A 20,333-nucleotide genomic window follows, 5' to 3' on the forward strand; every position below is an offset into this window, starting at 1 on the left:
GAGGACAAGTCCAATGTTTGACTTTTTAATGTTTCAGTCCCTACTTATTTGTTATCTTATATTTTAACATACTTTTCATTAACATATCCTACATCTCAAACTAGACAATGAGACTTTTTTATCTAGCTTGTATCTTAATCTCTTTACCATCCTTTACAATATCTAGCACATGTCGATCTCAGCATACTACAATTAAACTGTATTAAATTAACCACTTAAGAGTTTCTGATAGTCTCCTCTCTCTGCAACCTATCACAATGCCTTGGCTGTGGTCATTCACTGTTGGTTGGAAATATTGATGCTGTCTGTAATGTATTCTGACCCTGGAACTGCTGGGTGCAGAGAGGCCAGAGTGTGGCCATTTTTCAAAAAGATGAGGTTATTATTGGATCTCTCTCTTCTTTCATAAAAAAAAAAAAAGGAATGTGGTTAATTAGCTTGCATCTTTCTTTCCTTGGCAAGAGCAGTGCAGAATGAACGAATGGCTATGAGGGTGGGGAGAGAAGACAGGTAGCCAGGAAGCCGCAGTGTGGTCCCAGGAGGTGGGCCAGGCAGTGCCTTGTGCCTTCCTCCCTACAAATGATGCCTCACTTCAGACATTCAGAAAAGCTTGGCTGACTTTGCTCATCTTGAGTGACAAGCAACTCAAGTACATTCTGGACCCTGACACTGACTAACAAGGTGAGCTTATCCAGTCACTTAACCACTCCAGTCCTCGAAATTTTCATCTGTTCAGTGGTTATAAGCATATAGATGAGCTCATGTGCTGCTTGGCACAGTCACCGCCCTAGAGTCACTAATCCCTTTCTCTCCCAAACTCATGCTAGGGTGTCAGATGTCTTTGTTTTTCTACAATAACCAACATTTTTCCCCATTTCATCCGTTGGGTAAGTTCAGATTTCCATTTGCAATAGCCAGGTTTCTTAAAAGAAGATTAGTAACTTCTTTGTGACTGGATTCCCAGAACCAAGAGTTGGGAAGCAAACAGGATTATACCCAAAAGGTTGTGAGTTGCATCCTGAAAGCAGACACTCATGGTTCCTAAGCTAGACCTACTCCAGTGGTCTAGGAGGGACAGAAAATAGGAAGGCTCTGCCTGGTTATCAGAGCCTGAACTGGTGTCCAGATGTGCCGTAAAACTCGAGGAGCCAGGAAGGGTTCTCTCCTCTTTTGCTCTCCAAGCATCTGTCACTGCCACCAACTGAAATTCTACCCCAGGGGGAACCATACTTAGGAGTTGCAGAGCTATTTTGTCCTTGGGAATCTGAATAGAAACCAATAAGCCCTGGAAATCAGAGAAGGCAGTGGCACCCCACTCCAGGACCCTTGCCTGGAGAACACCATGGACAGAGGGGCCTGGTAGGCAGAAGTCCATGGGGTCGCTAAGAGTCGGACACGACTGAACAACTTCACTTTCACTTTCACTTTCATGCATTGGAGAAGGAAATGGCAACCCACTCCAGTATTCCTGCCTGGAGAATCCCAGGGATGGAGGAGCCTGGTGGGCTGCCGTCTATGGGGTCGCACAGAGTCGGACACGATGAAGCGACTTAGCAGCAGCAGCAGCAAGCCTGGAAATGGTGGCGGTCCATGAGCTTTGAGATGGACCCCAGACAGAGTAGGGTTGATAAATTTTATTTGTTTGGAGGAGGAGGATGATGCATGAGGAGAAAAGAAAGAAACGATTTCTGAGAAGAGGATGAGACCACATACCTACCTTAAATTTCTGCCAAGAGTGAGCCTAGAGTGTAAGATGGGCTCTGATAAGTGAGTCAAGAGGGATCATGTAGGGATTTCCATCACAATCCTGGGGTTAAGAATCCACACTTCCACTGCAGGGGACACAGTTTCAATCCCTGGTTAAGAAACTAAGATTCCCACATGCTGCATGACGCAGCCAAAAAAGGGGGGGAAAAAAGAGGGATCATGTGTATTCAAAGTGAATTTGGGAAGAACAAAACATTTCAAACCAATGATTTCTCAATCTCTTTACCGTGCTAACAGTCAGTAATCAACCAAATTCTTCTGGATAATTCTGAATTTATATTTTCTATTAGACCACATTGGCTTTTTTGTTTGTTTGGAAAACCTCAATGAAGAAAGGCTACTAGCTTTGTGCATTCAGGGACCTTGTCAACCTTGCTCACCTCTACTCATCCATACCTAACTTTGTGCCTTGAACATAGTAGGCACCCAGTTAGCTTAAAAAAAAAAAAAATTGTTGGAGTATAGCTGCTTTACAATGTTGTGCTAGGTTCTGTTGTACAATGAAGTAAATCAGATATACATATATCCCCTCTTTTTTGGATTTCTTTCCCATTTAGGTCATCAGAGAGCATCAGGTAGAGTTCCCTGTAATATTTGGTAGGTTCCCATTAGTAACCTATTTTATATAAAGCAGTGTATATGTTTCAATCCCAATCTCCCAATTCATCCCACCCTCCCTTTCCCCACTCAGTGTCCATAGATTTCTTCTCTATGTCTGTATCTCTATTTCTGCTCTGCAAATAGGTGCATCTGTACCATTTTTCTAGATTACCCATATGTGTGTTTTTTTTAACTACACTGATCTGTTGAAATGAGCTTCTCTAGGAAAGAGCAAAATCACCTTACCTAGCAGAGGCCATTCCCCAGGAAGCACTGCACCTTCAGCAGACTACACTCAGTTCTAGAAATGCAAGCTGCATCCCAAGAGGGTTGTGGCAAGGGAAGCCCTGAGGCCCTGGTCACAGATGAAGCAGAAGTTCCCTTTGAGATCTACTCCGCAACCCATCTCTGCCCCAGACCCGCATCAGGGGCTGTGGCTGTGGGGAGAGGAGCTCCTGGAACAGAGTCCAGATGGCTGGATGGTCGCCCAGGGTTGCCCTCTAAATCATCTCAGCCAATCAAGCACTTAATGTTCTCTGTTCCTCAAGAATGTTGCATGTCGGTGCTGCCTATGTATCTTTCAAGTTTTATCTTCACTATCTTATAAATCATCCATTAAGTACCTCCTAACTAATGCACACGGCTGTTGTTCTCGGCTAGGCCTGGAAAGTGCACAAATCAGTTTTATTGCATATTAGTCCTGGCCAGCGGGCTCTTAAAAAAAAATTAGAGGGAAGCCAGAGCAAAGAAAGGCGGCTCTTCACAGCTCTGTTGCAGCTGCTGGTATGGCCTGGAGGCCAGTAATAAGGGTGATAAAGCAAGGTGTTGGCACCGACGCCTGATCACAGAATTCCTTCTTAATGCAGATGCCATGGATGTTCATCCTGCAGTGCAGTGGCCTGTGGAGCAGAAGGCAGCCACTCAGGTACTTAATGCGCGCTATGTTGTCCAAGCCAAGGGAGGGAGATCTTTACTGGGAAAAAAGGGGATTGGCCTGGGGGTTCAAATTTTCACTGAAGGACTTCCCTGGTGATCCAGTGGTTAAGAATTCACCTTCCTTCTGATTTTTGCTTCATGTACCTTTGTTTCTTTGTTGTGAAGGTGTATAATGGTTTATGATATCTATCTTCTTTGTGAATTGTACCTTTTGTCACTAAAAATATTCATCTGTGTTTCACTTAAAATGAATAAATTCATTTTAAAAAAAGAAAAGAAAGAATCAACCTTACAATCCAGGGGATGCAGGTTTGATCCCTGGTGGGAGAACTAAGATCCCACAATGAAGCTCAGACGCCACAACTACTGAGCCTGTGTGCCACAGCTAGAGTCTACGTACTGCAGTGAAAGATCCTGCATGCCTCGACCAAGTCCTGATGCAGCCAAAAACAAATAAAATAATTTCTAAAAAAATAGAAAAACACTGGTTTGGAAAGAAACTATATTACTACAACCATAGCAATTGTTCAGTGGAGCTTGCTATGTCTGTACAGGTGAAAGAGAAAGACAGCTATGACTGCCAGCAACACAGAAGGGAACATTACCAGGTGAGAAAAGCAAGGCAAGGAACAGTACATGCAGCAGTGCGGTCCTGTTTAGGATGCACAGACTGCAGACGTGCACATGAGCACTTACAGAAAAGCTCCAACGAGTGCACACTAAAACTCCTACCAATTTCCTCTAGGGGTGTTGTGGGGAGCGTTAGTAAAGTCAGGCTTTCATTTTGACTCTAGTATCTGAGGTTTTCTTTTTGCGAAAAAAAAAAAAGTGTTCGCATGTTGTATCATTTAAAAAAAATAGAGGATTTATGTGACTTAAGTGGCTGAAGTGCATTCTCGAACTCATTTTCCTTTTCAGCATCGCTTGTGAAAACAGATATTGCTGTGGAAAGTCTATGTCATTGTTTAGTCACTCAGTCATGTCCACAGACTTTGCGACCCCACAGACTGTAGCCCATCAGGCTCCTCTGTCCATGGGATTTCCCAGCAAGAATACTGGAGTGGGTTACCATTTCCTTCTCCAGACTTACTGACCCAGGTATTGAACCCACATCTCCTGCACTGATAGTCAGAATCTTTACCACTGAGCCACAGGGAAGCCCATGGAAAGTCAATATCAGCCCAGGGAGAAGCCAAATGTTACTAACTGGCCTTGTGGGGAGCTCTTGTCCTGGACTGAGTGTGCCTGCCCCTGGACTGTGGGATGTAAGAAGTGCCAAGTGGCCCGTAGCCTGCAAACATCTCCTCTACCAGCCCGCAGGTGGATTCAGAGTGCCCTCCATCATGTGAAATCATTATTCCCACTGGGTCTCCATGAAAATGCACGTGGCACCTGGAAGCTATGAAGAGGCAAACTCCTGGGAACCAGAATGGATTTCCATGCCATATTGCTGGAAAAGAAGACAGCACAATTTTGGCTGCAAAACCCTTGCACAAAATCATGTGTGACTTAAGAATCAATCTGTCAGAACAGAGCAATCATAGTAATTTTCAAACTGTGGTTATATACGATCCATGTTTGTACTGAGAAAAAATACAGACTGTGCTTTAGAAGAGAGCTGGCCTAGAACATTGAGACTCTGGACAACTGTATGTATATGGCACTAGTGGTAAAGAACCCATCTGCCAATGAGGAGACATAAGACACCAGGGTTTGATCCCTGGGTCGAGAAGATCCCCTGCAGGAGGGCATGGCAACCCACTCTAGTATTCTTGTCTGAGAATCCCATGGACAGTGGAGCACGGCAGGGTCCATAGGGTCACAAAGAGTCAGACATGATTGAAGCAACTTAGCAGTGATGCGAATATATATATATATATTTTTTTTCTTCCCTGAAGTAAAGCTATATAGATAAAATTGTAAAGCAATATGTCACTTTTTGAGATGTTGTTGATTCAAAAGTTGGGAGGACATTTACAATGGGGAGAGATGAGATGTGTCAGCCGAAAGTGAGAAGACTTCTTCAAATTAGTCTCAAGGTGATGGAATTCCTATTGAGCTATTTCAAATCCTGAAAGATGATGCTATGAAAGTGCTGTACTCAATATGCCAGCAAGTTTGGAAAACTCAGCAGTGGCCACAGGACTGGAAAAGGTCAGTTTTCATTCCAAGCCCAAAGAAAGGCAATGCCAAAGAGTGCTCAAACTACCACACAATTGCACTCATCTCTCATGCTAGTAAAGTAATGCTCAAAATTCTCCAAGCCAGGCTTTAGCAATACATGAACCGTGAACTTCCTGATGTTAAGGCTGGTTTTTGAAAAGGCAGAGGAACCAGAGATCAAATTGCCAACATCTGCTGGATCATGGGAAAAGCAAGAGAGTTCCAGAAAAACATCTATTTCTGCTTTCTTGACTATGCCAAAGCCTTTGACTGTGTGGGTCACAATAAACTGAGGAAAATTCTGAAAGAGATGGGAATACCAGACCACCTGACCTGCCCCTTGAGAAACCAGTATGCAGGTCAGGAAGCAACAGTTAGAACTGGACATGGAACAACAGACTGGTTCCAAATAGGAAAAGGAGTACGTCAAGGCTGTATATTGTCACCCTGTTTCTTTAACTTATACGCAGAGTACATAATGAGAAATGCTAGACTGGAAGAAACACAAGCTAGAATCAAGAATGCCAGGAGAAATATCAGCAACCTCAGATATGCAGAGGACACCCCCCTTACGGCAGAAAGTGAAGAGGAACTGAAAAGCCTCTTGATGAAAGTGAAAGAGGAGAGTGAAAAAGTTGGCTTAAAGCTCAACATTCAGAAACGAAGATCATGGCATTCGGTGCCATCACTTCATGGGAAATAGATGGGGAAACCGTGGAAATAGTGTCAGACTTTATTTTGGGGGGCTCCAAAATCACTGCAGATGGTGACTGCAGCCGCTGAAACTCCAGTACTTTGGCCACCTCATGCGAAGAGTTCACTCATTGGAAAAGACTCTGATGCTGAGAGGGATTGGGGGCAGGAGGAGAAAGGGAAGACAGAGAATGAGATGGCTGGATGACATCACCGACTCGATGGTCATGAGTCTGAATGAACTCCGGGAGTTGGTGATGGACAGGGAGGCCTGGAGTGCTGCGATTCATGGGGTCGCAAAGAGTCAGACATGACTGAGCAACTGAACTGACTGACTGACTGAACATTTATTCAGCAGCTGCTATGAGACAAGCTCTGTGCTAATCACTGTCATGTACATATTGTGCTATGTTTCTTCATCTCTGAACTCAAAAAAAGACTTTCAGAGCACAAATACTTCAGGTATCTCAGAGGCTTTGTGCGCAGAGGCACAGAGAAGGGAAATAAAAGTTACAGACCCAGAAATCTGCCAAGATTAGATTCAGAGATGTTCAGCCTGAGACCAAGGGATGAATTTTTAACCCCAAAGTGAGGGAAATGCATCCCAATGTAACCATTAAGGTTTAGTTCAGCAGCAATGGGAGACCTGGAAAATAGCACTATAACTGGGGTAGAAATGTGTCTTTCTTCCAGGAAAAGAAATTCCTGAGACATCTTGCAGATGCTCTGTGATCATCAGACATCCAGGTTTCTCCAGGCTCTTTACTCACCATCCCTAGATGTGGACCCACCTTAGTGTCTCAGGAGTGTGCCTGAGTGTCATGTCATCAGCATTAGGATGAAGAGAGAAGTAAGGAACCTTTCCAGAAGTTCCACACAACACATCAATTTCCAACCATTTGGCCAAAACTTAGTCGCATCACCGCATCTGGCTGCCAGGAGGCTGAAGACTGCAGTCTTTGTGTTTTCTAGCTATTTCTTCCTAGAAACATGTGTAGCTAAAAACCAGAGTCCTGTTATTTGTATTGTTGTTCAGTTGTGTCGAACTCTTTGCAACCCCATGGACTATACAACATGCCAGGCTTCCCTGTCCTTCACCATCTCCTGGAGTTTGCTCAAACTCATGTCCATTGAATTGGCGATGCCATCCAACCATCTCATCCTCTGTCACCCCTTCTCCTCTTGCCCTCAATCTTTCCCAGCATCAAAGTTTTCCCCAGTGAATTGGCTCTTCACATCAGGTGGCCAAAGCATCGGAGCTTCAGATTCAGCATCAGTCCTTCCAATGAATATTCAGGGTTGATTTCCTTTAGGATTGACTAATTTGATTTCCTTGCTGCCCTGTGGACTCTCAGGAGTCTTCTCTAGCACCACAGTTCAAAAGTATCAATTCCTCGGTACTCAGCCTTCTTTATGATCCAACTCTCACACCTGTACATGACTACTGGAAAAACCATAGTTTTGACTAACAGACCTTTGTCAGTCTTTTATTATGCCATCAAGATTTGTCATAATTTTCTTCCAAGGAGCATCTTTTAATTTCACGGTTGCAGTAACCATCCACAGTGATTTTAGAGCCCCCCAAAATAAAGTCTGTTTCCATTGTTTCCTTATCTATTTGCCATGAAATGATGGGATTGGATGCCATAAACTTAGTTTTTTGAATGCTGATTTTTAAGCCAGCTTTTAAACTCTCCTCTTTCATCTTCCTCAAGAGGCTCTCTAGTTCCTCTTGGTTCCTGTTATTTGTGAGTGAAGATTAAATATTTGGTAAACAAAATGGCAGACTCAGCCATACCCAGTGACCAGGAACTGAGAGAAGTACTTTAACCTGGTACAGAAAAGATGCTTAAAAACTGTACATTGGTATGAACTGAAATGAATTGTTAAGAGAAATAAGTGGATATGGCCAATGGTCTCCAAAAAGATGACTTATGGGGGTGAAATCCAAGGCCAGTATCTTGAGGCATGAAGAAGTAATCCATTCAAAGATGGAACTAACTGCAAACTATCCGTCTGAGGTCTGCATTGCTTTGGATTCTGTCATCATGGGCTCTACATGGAAACATTGGGTTTCATAACTAGGTGGGGGTCTACTCCATAACAGGAATGATATCCTTAACAATCTTGGCTGGGATTTTCTTCATCTTGGAAAATACCTATTATAAAATGCCTGTTCTTTTCTTAGTGATTAAGCTTGAGTGTAAACAAAGCCTCACATGTGTCACACTTCAATACTGTCAGAACCCTGGAAAATTCCCCAGTCACCACCTCCTGTCTCTTTTGTTCATCACTAGATGGACATCTAGGTGTTCATCAAAGTACCATGAACCAGGGACCTCATCCAGGTTTATCATTAGATGTTAGATGTCCCCAGCATCTAACACAGTGTGGGGTACACAAGAAAAAACTTAGGATGAATAAATGAATCTATTCTTTTAGCCAGCAGCAATTGAATCCTCCAAAATTCTGTGTTTATCAATATTAGTCCACCAGAGAGGAGCTAACTGACTCTCTATTTTGCAAATAGAATCTAAACTCCTGCTACTCACTGTTGGTGTGCCTGCTGACAAACTTCCTTGTCCCCATCCATCACTGATACCTACCACTTCCAGCAGTCTGTTCCCCTCCCATACCATGTTGAGTGCAGAGCCCAGAATTTATTCCTGACTCTTTATTTTCCTTGTCCACAAATCCCCTCCAGTCTGAGGCCAAGCACAAGACAATTTTGCACACTTTTCCATCCATGTGCACTTAGTCACTCAGTCATATAACTTTTCTTCATTTCATTAAAATCAGAATGTTTCTCATTTACATTGCTCTTGCTGCTGCTGCTGCTGCTGCTAAGTCGCTTCAGTCGTGTCCAACTCTGTGCGACCCCATAGACGGCAGCCCACCAGGCTCCCCCATCCCTGGGATTCTCTAGGCAAGAGCACTGGAGTGGCTTGCCATTTCCTTCTCCAATGCATGAAAGTGAAAAGTGAAAGTGAAGTCACTCAGTTGTGTCTGACTCTTCGAGACCCCATGGACTGCAGCCTACCAGGCTCCTCCATCCATGGGATTTTCCAGGCAAGAATACTGGAGTGGGGTGCCATTGCTCTTAGGGGTTACAAAAAGCCTCCTTCCATTTAATATTCCATTAGGTTGTTTCCAAATTCTAGCTCCATTCTACAAGAGGTCCTTGGGGAAGTTGTTTGTCTCACTCTACATCATGCATCTGAAGTAACAGAGCTGAGACTCCAGCCTTGGTCATTCGATTCCAGGACCCATGTCTTTCTATGGGCCTATATGGCTCCTCATGCCAGTGGGTATCCTGGGCACATTGCTCCACAATCTTCCTGTCCTGTCTTGCAGCCCACACCAGAGAACTATTCTTTCCTTGTTTCCCATGTTCCTATGAGCACACACATAGCTGGCTTTCCTCTTTCTCCCTTCCTGCTTTCTCATCATCACCACAGTGAATAATGCTGTTGAATATATAGGACCTGACCCACATTGCTTATTGGGTTATAAAATCACAATGGCAACTGCAAAGATGAAAGGTCATATTCTTCTTTACAAACCTGGAAGGTCACTACGGGAAGCTGTCTTGAGTCAAGTGTCACAGAAGTAGAGAAGGGATCTGAGAACCAGGACACTGAGAAATCTAATCCTGGGCCTGCTGCCGACCAGTTGGACAACCTTAGAAAGTTGTGTCTTCCCCCAGGGTGTCAGTTTCTTAGTCTGCATATAGGGTGATTGAGTTTAAAATCCCTAGTCCATCTTTCAATTAAAAGATCCCCTCTGTTGTTGACTTATGCTTCCATTGGTTTTATGCCCAACCCCCCTCACCAGGGGACACTCACTATTCTGCCCAGAATATACTTCACCCTGTCCCTGCGTCTCCAAGAACTGAGACGGGCACTCATTTCCCGACTCCACCAACCTGCTTCACAAAACACTTCTCTGACCAGGCCCTGTGAGGTGCCATCACACCCCCAGCTCACAAGCCAGCCAGCCCTCTGAGAGGAGGCTCCAAGTTGCACCCAGGTTCTCAGGGCTGTACCATTTATAAGTGCTGCCACCTCCTGGACTTCTTTCTCTGGGCACTCCAGCTGGAGAGCCTGTCCAGCTCCAGGAGCTCCCTGGGACCAGTGATGCATCACGGTTAAGTGCATTTGCTTGTTATTTACACTATTGTCCCCAGGACCCCATCTATTACCTAGAGCCCTCTTTCTGATGTAATTGAGATTTTTTAAAGTTAGATGCATGAGAGTCCCATGTCTAATCACTCACCCTGCATGCCCAGGCTCTAGGCTCCAAGCCAAGGTTCTGCAAAGATAATAAATACCAAGCACTGAAACTAGCCCATCAGGCCCTGGTTCTGAGAGGCTGCAGCTTAGACCTAGCAGGAGGAGACTCTTATCTCATCCTGGAACTGAGGCTTGGGCAGCTTCCACTATTTACTTCTGCTGGAAACCCACTGAGAGGGAAGCAACAGGGGGTAGCTTCATCCAGTCCACAGCTGCCTCTGGCTCTGCCCTGGTTAAATCTGTAACCACCTTCTTACCTAGGGAGGCTCTGACCTGGATACTTAAAAGATATGGGTAGCACAAAATAATAATCATAGAAATATTAAAATCTCATCATGTTAGAGATAGAAGAAATGGTAGAGATCATCTGAGTTCACATAACACAGGTGAAAAATCCCCTAAGAGGTAACTTTTCAAGTTTAATCAGCCAGTTATTGGTTAAGCTGGAGTAAGAACCGGGGTTGCCTGATATAAGCCCAGTTATCTTGCCCATCACTCAATGATAACTCACTTATTTTAAAAAGGCATAGCAGAAGAGCATGACAATTGGTGGAAAAAAAATCCTGGAATCTTAATTTTATCAAGTGATTTTATGCTCACTAAGCTTCTTTTCCACAAATGTAAAATGTGTATGATATGATCTTGTATATAAGCTTGTTGGGTGTCCTAAATAAAATAACAAATACGAAGCACTTAGCACAACACCTTTTATATAGTAAATGCTGACTATCTATGACTATCTCTGTTAGCCTTCATTATTTATTTATAATATTAAAAATTCTGCCCAGCTATTTAGACAACGACAACAGGCTGATCCCTCAAAAATACTTATCATTTAGAAAAAAAGGATGGGCTTCCATTATTGTGTGAATATAGGGTAGAAGCTACATGCATCCACATGTTGCAATTACCAAAACAGATCACATCTCCTCCCAGGTAACACAAAACTATAGTACAAACTCAGGTACCAGTTCTGGCTCAACACTTATGAATTCAACAACAAAGCTGAAAGTCTGTATTCAATCATCATTAATTTCCTGAGCAGATTCTGAGAAAGCAAGAAAAGACATCTAGTTAACAAAAGATTGCATAGCATTTATTACATGCCAGGCACGACTCTGCCTTTCTTTGGGATTGGAATGAAAACTGACCTCTTCCAGTCCTGTGGCCACTGCTGAGTTTTCCATATTTGCTGGCATATTGAGTGCAGCACTTTCACAGCATCATCTTTCAGGATTTGAAACAGCTCAACTGGAATTCCATCACCTCCACTAGCTTTGTTCATAGTGATGCTTTCTAAGGCCCACTTGACTTCACATTCCAGGATGTCTGGCTCTAGGTGAGTGGTCACACCATCGTGATTATCCGGGTCGTGAAGATCTTTTTTGTACAGTTCTTCTGTGTATTCTTGCTACCTCTTCTTAATATCTTCTGCTTCTGTTAGGTCCATACCATTTCTGTCCTTTATCGAGCCCATCTTTGCATGAAATGTTCCCTTGGTATCTCTAATTTTCTTGAAGAGATCTCTAGTCTTTCCCATTCTATTGTTTTCCTCTATTTCTTTGCATTGATCACTAAGGAAGGCTTTCTTGTGTCTCCTTGCTATTCTTTGGAACTCTGCACTCAAATGGGTATATCTTTGTTTTTCTCCTTTGCTTTTCGTTTCTCTTCTTTTCACGGCTTCTCTGTTTCACAGTTTCTCTATCTTTTCGCAGACAACCATTTTGCTTTTTGGCATTTCTTTTTCTTGGGGATGGTCTTGATCACTGCCGCCTGTACAATGTCACAAACCTCCATCCATACTTCATCAGGCACTTTGTTTATCAGATGGAATCCCTTAAATCTATTTCTCACTTCCACTGTATAATCGTAAGGGATTTGATTTAGGTCATATCTGAATGGTCTAGTGGTTTTCCCTACTTTCTTCAATTTAAGTCTGAATTTGGCAATAAGGAGTTCATGATCTGAGCCATAGTCAGCTCCCAGTCTTGTTTTCGCTGACTGTATAGAGCTTCTCCATCTTTGGCTGCAAAGAATATCATCAGTCTGATTTTGGTGTTGACCATCTGGTGATGTCCATGCGTAGAGTCTTCTCTTGTGTTGTTGGAAGAAGGTGTTTGCTATGACGAGTGCATTCTCTTGGCAAAATTCTATTAGCCTTTTCCCTGCTTCATTCTGTATTCCAAGGCCAAATTTGCCTGTTACTCCAGGTGTTTCTTGACTGCTTACTTTTGCATTCCAGTCCCCTATAATGAAAAGGATATCTTCTTTGGGTGTTAGTTCTAAAAGGTCTTGTAGGTCTTCACAGAACCATTCAACAACTTCAGCTTCTTCAGCATTACTGCTCTGGGCATAGACTTGGATTACCGTGATATTGAATGGTTTGCCTTGGAAACGAACAGAGATCAATTTGTCCTTTTTGATATTGCATCCAAGTACTGCACTTTGGACTCTTTTGTTGACTATGATGGCTACTCCATTTCTTCTAAGGGATTCTTGCCCAGAGTAGTAGATAAAATGGTCATCTGAGTTAAATTCACCCATTCCAGTCCATTTTAGTTTGCTAATTCCTAAAATGTCGACCGGAGAAGGCAATGGCAACCCACTCCAGTACTCTTGCCTGGAAAATCCCATAGATGGAGGAGCCTGGTGGGCTACAGTCCATGGGGTCTCCGGGAGTCGGGCACGACTGAGCAACTTCACTTTCACTTTTCACTTTCATGCATTGGAGAAGGAAATGGCAACCTACTCCAGTATTCTTGCCTGGAGAATCCCAGGGACAGAGGAGCCTGGTGGGCTGCTGTCTATGGGGTCGCACAGAGTCGGACACGACTGAAGCAACTTAGTAGCAGCAGTAGCAGCAAAATGTCGACGTTCATTCTTGTCAGCTCATGTTTGACCGCTTCCAATTTGCCTTGATTCACGGACCTAACATTCCAGATTCCTATGCAATATTGCTCTTTATAGCATTGGACCTTGTTTCCATCACCAGTCACATCCACAACTGGGTGCTGTTTTTGCTTTGGCTCCGTCTCTTCATTCTTTCTGCAGTTATTTCTCTACTGATCTCCAGTAGCATATTGGGCACCTACCATCCTGAGGAGTTCGTCTTTCAGTGTCCTCTCTTTTTGCCTTTTATTCTGTTCATGGGGTTCTCAAGGCAAGAACACTGAAGTGGTTTGCCATTCCTTTCTCCAGTGAACCACATTTTGTCAAAACTCTCCACCATGACCCATCCATCTTGGGTGGCCCTACACAGCATGGCTCAGTTTCTTTGAGTTAGACAAGGCTGTGGTCCATGGGATTAGATTGGTTAGTTTTCTGTGGTTGTGGTTTTCAGTCTGTCTGCCCTCTGATGGAGAAAGATAAGAGGCTTATGGAAGCTTCCTGATGGGAGAGACTGACTGAGGGGGAATCTGGGTCTTGTTCTGATGGGCAGGGCCATGCTTAGTAAATCTTCTGTTGATGGGTGGATCTGTGTTCTGTCCCTGCTATTTACCTGGAGCCAAACTATGGTGGAGGTAATGAAGATAATGGTGACCTCCTTCAAAAGATCCCATGCATTTACTGCTACACTCAGTGCCCCCAACCCTGCAGCAGGCCACCACCAACCCATGCCTCTGCTGGAAACTGGTTTTAGAAAAGGCAGAGGAACCAGAGATCAAATAGCCAGCATCCACTAGATCATTGAAAAAGCAAGAGAGCTCCAGAAAATCATCTATTTCTGCTTTATTGACTATGCCAAAGCCTTGGACTGTGTGGATCACAATAAACTATGGAAAATTCTGAAAGAGATAAGGATACCAGACCACCTGACCTGCCCTTTGAGAAATTTGTATGCAGGTCAGGAAGTAACAGTTACATCTGGACATGGAACAACAGACTGGTTCTAAATAGGAAAAGGAGTACATCAAGGCTGTATATTATCACCCTGCTTCTTTAACTTCTATGCAGAGTACATCATGAGAAACACTGGGCTGGAAGAAACATAAGCTGGAATCAAGATTGCCAGGAGAAATATCAGTAACCTCAGATATGTAGATGACACCACCCTTATGGCAGAAAGTGAAGAAGAACTGAAGAGCCTCTTGTTGAAAGTGAAAGTGGAGAGTGAAAAAGTTGGCTTAAAGCTCAGCATTCAGAAAACTAAGATCATGGCATCTGGTCCCATCACTTCATGGCAAATAGATGTGGCAACAGTGGCAGACTTTATTTGGGGGCGGGGGGCTCCAGAATCACTGCAGATGGTGACTGTAGCCATGAAATTTAAAGATGCTTACTCCTTGGAAGGAAAGTTATGACCAATTTAGACAGCATATTAAAAAGAAGAGACACTACTTGGCCAACAAAGGTCCACCTAGTCAAAGCTATGGTTTTTCCAGTAGTCAAGTATGGATGTGAGAGTCGGACTATAAAGAAAGCTGAGTGCTGAGGAATTGATGCTTTTGAACCATGGTGTTGGAGAAATGTCTTGAGAGTACCTTGGATAGCAAGGAGAGCAAACCAGTCAATCCTAAAGAAAACCAGTCAATCCTAAAGAAAATCAGTCCTGAATATTCATTGGAAGGACTGATATGAAGCTGAAACTCCAATATTTTGGCCACCTGATGGGAAGAGCTGACTCATTGGAAAAGACCCTGATGCTGGGAAAGATTGAAGGCAGTAGGAGAAAGGGATGACAGAGGATGAGATGGTTGGATAGCATCACTGACTCAATGGACATGAGCTTGAGTAAACTCCAGGAGTTGGTGATGGACAGGGAGCCCTGGCATGCTGTAGTCCATGGGATGGCAAAGAATCTGACACAACTGAGTGACTGAACTGAACTGAGGTGCTACTTTAAATGTTTTACAAAAATTAACAGAATTAACCAAACTGAATTCAATGAGAAATCTAATGTAATAAGAAGAGATTGTCCATGATATCTCCACATGCACCAGCACACACCCACTCTGCCTTCTTTCCTGTCACTGTACATGGGCCATCTGTGCTTCCAACTAAGGCTGTTCCTCCCCTTGTGCACTGGATCCCATCCCGTCTTACGTTTCCAGTCATTCAAGCCTCCCCTCTCTCCTTTATTTCATTGGATCATACTAGATCATTCAAAGCAGCATAAATTTATGCCATTCTTTCTCCCATTCAAAAACAAAACAAACAAGAAGTACTAATGACGTTTCCCTGGTGGTACAGTAGATAAGAATCTTCCTGCCAAAGCCGGGGACACAGGTTCCATCCCGGGTCCAGGAAGATTCCATATGCCATGCAGAGCAACTAAGCCCATGCCACAACCACTGAGCCTGTGCTCTAGAGACTGAGAGCCACAACTGCTGAAGCCTATATGCCTCAACAAGAGAAGCCACCGCAAGGAGAAGCCTGCCCACTGCTATGAAGAATAGCCCCCACATGACGCAACTAGAGAAAGCCCAGGGGCAGCAATGCAGGCCCAGTACAGCCATAAATCAACAAACGAATAAATAACTAGAAACAAACAAACAAAAACAGAAGCACAAATGAATCTCTCTACTCCACTTACCTCCAATTTTTGCTTTCTTTCCCTCCTCTGAGCAAAATTCTCTGAAAGAGTTCCCTGTATTCATTGCCCCCAGTTTCCCTTCTCAATGCACTCCAAACAGTTTTCACTCCCAGTGTTCCACCAAAACTGCTTGTCAGGGTCACCAGGGATCTCTTAACTGCAAGGTCAATCTCAGTCTGAATCTTACTGGATCTATAAGCAATAGTTGAAATAACAGATCACTCTAATTGGAACACTTCCTTCTTCCTGGTTTCCGAGAACCACATGTACCTGGTTTTCCTCATATCTCTCTGACTGCACCTCTTCAGACTGTTTGCTGATTTTTCATCGTCACTTCAGATGCTAAATGTTGATGATCTGGATCAATTCCATGGCTTAAGCATCACTAATAAACCAGTGCTTCCAAATTCATATGTTCATCAGTGACCTGTCTCTGACCTCCGGATTCATCTAACAGCCTTAAATATCTACCTCTAACATGTTCAAAAATTAAATTTCTAAAATTTGTTCTCTCCTAACCCACATATGATCTATCAGCAGACTTTGCTAGCTCTAACTTCATTTAGTTGATTTTCATCTAACTCAAAGTCAAAGTATTTGACTATGATACACATGGTTCCACAAGAAAAGCTGTTTGAACTAATAAGTAAATTGAACAAGGGTACTATATCACGATCAAAGTAGTTTGAAAGTCAATTGTTTTTCTGTATGTCAGCAATGAACAATTAGAACATAATTTTAATACTATTTACAATAGCATCAAAAACTATGGGATGCATAGGAGTAAGTTTAATAATATATATACACTGAAAACAGAGCATTTGTGAGAAGAAGTAAAAGTGAAAGTGAACTCACTTAGTCGTGTCCAACTCTTTGCGACCCTATGGACTGTAGCCTACCTGGCTCCTCCATCCATGGGATTCTTCAGGCAAGAGTACTGGAGTGGATTGCCATTTCCTTCTCCAGGGGATCTTCTCAACCCAGGGACTGAACCCAGGTCTCTCACATTGCAGGCAGACACTTTACTGTCTGAGACACCGTGGCACTAAAGGTGATTTAAATAAATGAAGAGGTATACTATATTCATGGTTTGAGAAACTCAGTATTGTTAATTCTTTCCTAAACTGAGCTATATAATCACTGCAACTTCAGTTAAAAGCTGATAAACCTTTTTGATAGAAAAGACTCTGATGCTGGGAGGGATTGGGGGCAGGAGGAGAAGGGGATGACAGAGGATGAGATGGCTGGATGGCATCACTAACTCAATGGACGTGAGTCTGAGTGAACTCCGGGAGTTGGTGATGGACAGGGAGGCCTGGTGTGCTGCGATTCATGGGGTTGCAAAGAGTTGGACACGACTGAGCAACTGAACTGAACAAGTTCCATAGAACCTGGAATAGTAAAACAACTTTAGAAAGAATAAGTAAAGTTGAAAGATTTAAACTACTGTATTCCAAGACCTGCTATAAAGCAACAATAATCAGGACAATGTGGTATTGGTGAAAAAATCAGTATCAGATGGTACTGGAAGAATAAACAGTACTCCCAATATTCTCACCATTAATGGTACATGTCGGGAAAGTTATGTAAGTTCAATCACCTCTCAGTCAAACACACTCCTATAGATGTAATGTACCAGGATCTGTCAAATTTGGAAGGTTCCTGCCTCCACCCCAGCACACTATAGCACAGAACTTACTTTGATTCTGTTAGGGTCGTCAGGCAATGTTTTAGGACTTTGGGATGCAAAGACTAGTCAAAGTGGTTTTATTGTTCTTTCATTCCCATTAAAAACAAACAAAAATAGATAATATCCACACTGCTCCTGGGGCTTCCCAGGTAGTGTTAGTGGTAAAGGACTTGCCTGCCAAAGCAGTATATGTGGAAGACGTCAGTTCAATCCCTGGGTTGGGAAGATCCCCCAGAGAAGGGAATGGCAACCCACTCCAGGAAGCGTTCTTGCCTGGAGAATCCCCTGGACAGAGGATCCTGGCAGGCTACAGTCCATGGGGTTGGCAAAGAGTCAGACACTACTAAAGTGACTTAGCATGCACTCACACACTGCTCCTAGCCCTTGATGGCACTGACATTAGAGTAGTCCCCCCTTTTCTATGATTTTGCTTTCCATGGTTTCATGTACCGTGATCGACCATGGTCCAGAAATGCTAAATGGAAAATTCCAGAAATAAACAATTCACAAGTTTTAAATTGTGCACTGTTTTGAGTAGCATGATGAAATCTCTTGCTATCCCATTTTGTCTTCCCCAGGACCTGAATCATCCCTTTGTCCAGCATATCCTGCCTCTTAGACATGTAGTAGCCTTATTTCACTTAATAACGGCCTCAAAGTGCAAAAATATAGAGGCTGGCATCATGGATATGCCAAAGAGAAGCTGTAAATTGCTTTCTTTAAAGTGAAAAGTTGAAATTTCTAAACTTAATAAGGAAAGAAAAAATCATATACTGAGCTTGCTAAGATCTAAGGTAAGAATGAATCTTCTCTCCATAAAATAGTGAAGACGGAAAAAGAAATTCATGCTACTGTGCTGTCACACCAAAACCTGCAAAAGTTACTGCCACAGTGGATTGTAAGTGCTTAGTTACAATAGAAAAGGCATTATATTTGTATGATAAGATATTTTGAAACCGAATCACTTTGCTATACAGCAGAAATTAACACAACATGACAAATCAGCAATGCTGTGCTGTGCTCTCCTTAGTTGCTCAGTTGTGTCCAACTCTTTGCGACCCTATGGACTGAAGCCTGCCAGGCTCCTCTGTCCATGGGGATTCTCCAGGCGAGAATACTGGAGTGGGTTGCCATGTCTGGCTCCAGGGATCTTCCCAACACAGGGATCAAACCCAGGTCTCCCACACTGCAGGCGAATTCTTGACCATCTGAGCCACCAGGGAAGCCCAGGGATACTGGCGTGGGTAGCCCATCCCTTCTCCAGGGATCTTCCGGACCCAGGAATTGAACTGGGGTCTCATGCATTGCAGGTGGATTCTTTACCAGTTGAGCTATCAGGAAAGCCCAAATCAACCAAACTTCAATTAAAAAAGTTAATTTAACAAAAGATATTTAGAGAAAGAGAGAGAAGAGACCACATTAACATTTATTATTAGAAGTGTATTATTATAATTGTTCTACTTTGTTATTAGTTATTGTTGCTAATCTCTTATTGTGCTGAATTTATAAATTAAAGTTTATCATAGGTAGGTTTGTATAAGAAAATATAGTACATATAAGGTTTGATACTACCCATGTTTCCAGCCATCTGCTAGGGGTCTTGGAATACCTCCCCCTTAGATAAGTGGCGGGGGGCGGGGGGTGGGTTACTGCTGTACTTTCAAATCATGTCATCTGGAGTTGAAGTATTTTTTTTTAATCAAAACTTATTCATACTTCAAAACCAAGTTCCCTTGGCATGAAAGGTAAACAGTTTCAAGGGGGAGGGATGTTTGGAGTCCCGCTCTTATCTTCTCTAGACAAAAGTCATGGGCAAAAGGTAATGACAACCACCAACTCTCTTACCCTGTTTAAGGCACAAAATGGTCTCTATTCTCCAATTAAAAAAACACTAAAAAGAAAGAATAATTTGGGCAGAGAAGAACTTCTCTCAGGAATTTTGCAAACCTTGCACATTCTTTGTTCTCCTTCATTTATACATATATTTGTTTGAATGATGGGGACTTTGTGTCTGGGAAATTCCTGAGATCATTGAAAAAGAAACAAACTATGCCTGTCTCAGATATGGAAAATTCTTCCAAGCATTTTCTCAATCATTAAAATTTACTGCCAGTTGTGAGTTGCCTTTTAATTAACCTGACTGTTTTATGCTTCACGTGGCCCTTCTCAGATAGAGTAAGGTTGGAAACATTTGAGAAACTGTATCTGTGGTGAGGGACTGTCCCATCAGTGTACATACTACATGGCTTTGGAGAGAGGCTCTGGGCTCTGAGCTCAGATGTGCTCATCAAGTACTCTTCAGAGTTGACAGAGGTATAAGTGGCAATGATACGGCCAAAAATTCAAAATGCGCAGTTACCTTTGGCCCTTATGACAAACATGCAGTGTGCTATGAAAACACAATACAATTTGAATAAAATCTCTGTATCAGTGCTAGGGAAAATATATTCATATATATATCTGGGGATTGGCTCCATGGATCTTAATGAGAACAATTTGAGAAAAAAGAGACAGTAAAGAAACAATGATTTCTATCATTCCTATGAGGGGAAAAAATAGGTGTGTGTGTGTATGTAAAATGAAATATTTCTGTGAAATGAAATATTTTCTGCTATACCAGTAAACAAGTTATGTTACAGACATCAGGGATTCCAAATGC

The sequence above is a fragment of the Ovis canadensis genome, chromosome 2 (assembly GCF_042477335.2).
Source record: "Ovis canadensis isolate MfBH-ARS-UI-01 breed Bighorn chromosome 2, ARS-UI_OviCan_v2, whole genome shotgun sequence".
In the NCBI taxonomy this organism is placed as follows: Eukaryota; Metazoa; Chordata; class Mammalia; order Artiodactyla; family Bovidae; genus Ovis; species Ovis canadensis.